This window comes from Alexandromys fortis, unplaced genomic scaffold, assembly GCF_014885135.2.
Source record: "Alexandromys fortis isolate MF-2015 unplaced genomic scaffold, M_Fortis_MF-2015_v1.1 scaffold_96, whole genome shotgun sequence".
NCBI lineage: Eukaryota > Metazoa > Chordata > Mammalia > Rodentia > Cricetidae > Alexandromys > Alexandromys fortis.
Genome location: NW_026068053.1, coordinates 6,620,700 through 6,625,989, shown reverse-complemented (window position 1 = coordinate 6,625,989; position 5,290 = coordinate 6,620,700). Strand labels below are relative to the sequence as shown.

Below are 5,290 nucleotides of genomic sequence, written 5' to 3'. Positions count from 1 at the left end.
TTTTAGATTTTCGAGACAGAGTTTCTCTGTAGCTTTTGGTTCCTGTCCTGGAACTAGCTCTTGTAGACCAGGCTGGCCTCAAACTCACAGAGATCCGCCTGTCTCTGCCTCCTGAGTGCTGGGATTAAAGGCATGTGCCACCACCGCCCGGCTATGTCTGCTTGAGTTTAAATTGAACAGTTTTGGATTGTCTTGGCCAAGGAGGTCTCAAAACAGTCTCATATTGATTCTATTCTAGGTTATTAGTGTTCACTCTTATGAGGATCTATAATGGAAAGGAGGAATTGAGCAAGGAAAAATAGAGAATGCACAGTTCAAGGGAAAAGGGGGAACCAGGAAGTGAAATGTAACTAAATCCTGTGTTCAAATAGATAAACAATTAAAGAACAGCCTGATGTTATGGAATAAAGGGTCTTCAAGGCAAGAGCCTATCTATATAAACTTCCAACTTATGAAAAAGAATTAAAGAAAAGATGGGTAGGTTGTTGCATGACTTTGATTCGAGTACTCTGGTGGCAGAGGCAGGCAGAGCTCTAAATTGGAGGACATCTTGATCTACAGATCAAGTTTTAGGGCAGAAAACTTAGGCAGTGAAGAAAACCATGAAGATTAGAGAGCAGCTGCAGATGTAATTGAACTAGGGGGGCATGTTCCAAATGCAACAAGCAGCAGAACTTTGCAAATTTAGCCTTGTGGTTCTTGTTTTAGAGTCTAGGATAGAAGAAAGTGTTTACAGAATCTCCCTCTGTTACTAGGCAAAGCTGCTGTAGCCTGGCAAATGTCAGGGGTGTCATAAAGATCACTGTATTAAGTTGTGAAGGTGCAGCCTAGATTGCCATGAAGATCGCAAAATAAATGTTGTGCATGCCACAGTCATTGCATGCCCGCCAAGATCAACTAATAGGGAAGGAAACCAGTCCAAGAGAAAGAACTGTGTTGTAACTAGCAAAGCCAAAGGAATTGGATATCTGCAGAGTGTTTTGACATCAGACATGGAGATGCAAAGTCTAGGGTTTGCACAGCTACTGTTCAGTCTTGCTTTGGTCCAGAATTTCCTCACTATGCTTCCTTTCCTACCATTTGGAATGGTAATGTATATCTTGTGAAATTGTATGGTGGAAGTATATTATCTTCTTTGTCTTTTTGATTTTATTAGAAGGGATTGCAGTTAAGAGACATGAGTCTCAGAGGATACTTTTGGATTTTTAAACAAATTTGAAATTGGAATATGAGACTATGGGATACTTTGAAGTTGGACTAAATGCATTTTACATTACAATATGGCTAAAAGCCAAAGGTGGCCAGGGAGTGGAATATAGTGATTTGAATGAAAATGTCCCCATATGCCCATAAAGAGTGGCATTATTTGGAGGCATGGCCTTATTGGAGTAAGTGAGGTGTTTATTGGAGGAGGAGTCTCACTAGGAGGCAGGATTTGGGATTTGAGATTATCAAGCCATGCCCATGTGGCAGTCTTTTCCTTTTGCCTGTGGATCCAGACTTAGCACTCTAAGCTACCTCTTTAGCATGTCTGACTACACACCATGCTTGCTGTCATGATGATAATTGACTACACCTCTGAGTTGCATATTAAATGTTTTACTTTATAAGAGTTTCTTGGTCATGGTATCCCTTCACAGCAACAGAGATCCTAACGAATACAAACACGTTGTTAAAATTTTCTGTCTCCAATGGAGAGGGACACAAAATAGACATAAAAGACATTCCAATATATGTTCCTTTGCATACATATGGGTAATCATCATTACTATTATTATTTTTTTATTTATCAGATGGCAGATGTTCTTTTATTGAAACATTTTCTCTTGTCGCTTCTCAACAAGCTGGTCATGCCACTGCACCACTGTGGATGTCATCAATGATGTCATGAGTGTGGCAGCCATACACATTGCAGCCCACAGACTGTGCAGTTTCCTAGGATCTCTTTAATAGTTCCAGAAACTTCTCTGCCTAAAGACCTGTGTCACATCTGCCAGGCAATGTTAATAATCTCGTCAAAGAGACATTTCCACTGTGTTTAATGTTTTTCTGCTTCTTCCTGTCTCTTGGTGGCTCCTTGAGGGCTTTCATGATCTGAGTAGAGGTAGAGGGCACCTCCTCCATCTGGGACTGACTGTTCTGGATGGTGAGTTTCACTATACTCTTCATGCCTTCCCAGTCACTGGTTGCTTTGGCCTTGACATCACCAACTTTTATTGGAGACAAACCCAGGAGTCCTATTCTGGGTGTCAAAGCAAATGTGACACTGACCTCACATCCTGTATACCTCAGGTATACGACTTTGGTCTCTTTGGGATCGAACTTGGGTAACATGGTGGAGGCGGCTTGTGTCAGATGAACTCGAATTTGGGATTACCAAAGAAAGTTGCATCATTGCCTCCTCTGAGCCTAAAAGCAGATGGGTAATCATTATTAAAATTTCCCCTATATATTTTCTTTTCTCATCAACATCCACCAGCTTTAAGAAATCCTAAAACTCATATTTTCTGCATATCTGCCTGGTCTAACTAGAAATTAAAAGATGGAAAATATTAAAATGTGCAATAACCAGCAGAGTAGAAAACCTTCATAAAGTACTGGTAGAAAGCTCGACACAGTAGCTTCTTGCTAGGAGACATCTAAGTTGCTGATGAAGGTTTCTGTGTTTCCTAGGTAATGCCCAATTTCCAGAAACTATTATCAATAAATAAAGCACCCTTAAGACAGTCCCCAGAAGCAACAGAGAGGCACATTAGTTAACCCTACAAGGTCAGAAGGCTAAAAAGGTTTTAGGCACTCCATCTTGGTAGGTCTATTGAATTGTTCTGAGACCCTGAGATGATTCTTCTTTTAGGTTCCTATGTCCTTTAGCAACAAGGTAGGTTTTTGTGGAGTTTCACGGCCTACTTTATTGTGGATGCTGCGTTTCCATCTTAAAGACCATAATCCTGTTCCTGGTCTGGTCACTATGGCCTACAGATGTCAGAAAATAATGCTATCCTATAATTGTGCAGGAAATATTTTTCATTACACATATCTTTTGACTCCGTATATAAAGCTCACAACAGACTAAAGTACCAATGTCACTTAAATCCAGCTTGGTCAACCAATAAACTCTGTTCAGATTACTTATGTAAACATGAATGAGGGCTTATTTAAAGGAGCAGAAATGACTCAACGACAGCTGCATCACTACAGCCTATGCCAACAGAGCCTGAAACTCACAAAACCTTGGAACCTAGAACACATTGCAAAGCCTCCACTCAGCTCAACAGTTTGGATAATGTGGTTTGCAAATGACTCTTGTCTAAACCTCTTTCAGGTTTGGTCTCGAAGTTGTTTTGTAATGTTGCATGACTGAGTGAGTATACTCAACCTTTTACTGTTTGTTCTGGCAAGAAGGGGCCTAGTGAATCTGGTCAGTTTTGAGGATATTCTAAAGCCATTTTCAGTTATTTACTTCCGTGCTTTAAAATCTTTCCTTTAGGAGTACTGTCCCTTGCTCAATGGTAACTGTTACATAACACCTAGTAATTAAGATTCTTTTACAGATTGAAGAAGGACACTCAAAAGAAATCCCACACTAGCTCAGAATTGAGAAATAGATAGTTATTCATTTAGGGGTAGACTCACAAATCAGAATCCTCTGCTTGAACGGAGACCAGAAACCAAATCCCGCAGCTGGAAAAGAGGCTGGACACATGCTCTATATCAGCATAAAAAGTATAAAAGACCATGCCCCAGAGGGCTAGTAACTACTGGCTGTAAGACTTCCTACAGCACCTCCCCTTTTTGTTTAATTAAGAGAGTTATAAGCCTAATACAAAATTATATTCAATAATAACAATTATATTCAATGATTATACTATCCTAACTTGTTTAAGTCTTGTATAATAAATAACTTGGCCAAGTCATGAGAGGAAAGTAACTACAACTATCTACTACTGGGTGTAAGACTTCCTAAAGCAACAGATGTCCAACATTTGTGTCTTGAAATGTCCAATCTTGATGATTAATGAGATTGTGATGGCTTTTCTTACCAATTATGAATATCTTTGTTCCTTTCTCATTGAAGATACATTCTCTATGTGGACTCCTTTTAGGGTTATAGGTATTCTTCGTTACAACCTTGAGCCCTTTACCTCATGGTTGTATGGTCATATAGAGTAGGGAAGGTGGACATGAAAGTCATTTTCTCTTAAACAGTTGACAGACTAGTTGATAAATAACAGTGACCTGTGTGCAGGCCCAGCACGTGTCTGAGAACCCATGAGTTTCATGTAATCTATTTCAGTTGGATGACACTCGACTTGGAGAAAAATCAAATGTGTAATGTTTGTATAATCAGGAATTTTCTCCCCAAAAGACCTGCAGCATGCTCATCTGAGGACTAGATAGGAGTATAATGGGAAGCACAGATATACCTGTAAGGGAGAACAAATCATGCCTTTTAATGAGGACTGATAATGGGGTAAAAGACCAGGCTTGGGAAGTGTCAGAAGAAAACTTTGAGGTTCCTGAAAGATGCTGTCAGGACTGTGCCTCAATATTTTGAACTAAGGATCTTTTATTTTTTTGCCAACTGGTATTGAAAGGTCATGTATGATTAGCTTTCTGGGACATTTGATGCTAGATACCAGTGATGAAAAAATGAGTTGTGATATAAGAATCTATGGTACAAAATCTTCTGGAAACTATTTCCTCAGAATCAACATACAAAGGATGTGGTCAAGAAGAGGCCAGGGCTACAACATTCAAACCAGCATGCTCACTGAGTCTATGACTGTTGGATCCCAGCACAAATGGCTTTGCTCCCTTGAAGGATTTCAGTAAGCAATATTGCACCCAGATCACAAAACACAGGCTCCTAGATACCCCTCTTGTGCTGATGTTCATTTAAGTTTTAAGGTTGTTGACTTGAGACTTCAGAGAATATTTACTTGAAAATCTTATTTTGTGTGTCTCACATTCTACAGAAGCACTATTTAGCAGATTAGAAAATGTGTTGCAAAAGATGTGATATGAAATCCATCATATATCAGCAGGGCAGTGGTGGCACACGCCTTTGATCCCAGCACTCAGGAGGCAGATGCAGGCATATCTCTGTGAGTTTAAGGCCAACTAGGTCTAGGACAGGCACCAAAGCTGCAGAGAAATTTTTAGAGTTCTACTGAGCGATAAAAAACAATGACATCTTGAATTTTGCATGGATGGAAATATAAAACACTCTCCTGAGTGAGGTAACCCAGACCCAAAAAGATGAATATGGTATGTACTCACTCATAAGTGG

At 39.7% G+C, this 5,290-nt stretch overlaps 1 pseudogene; it reads right to left on the bottom strand.

Annotated features, from left to right (window-relative positions):
* Positions 1-1,848: 1,848 nt before the first annotated feature.
* LOC126487120 (60S ribosomal protein L12-like) lies at positions 1,849-2,403 on the bottom strand (annotated as a pseudogene).
* Between the last annotated feature and the right edge of the window lie 2,887 nt (positions 2,404-5,290).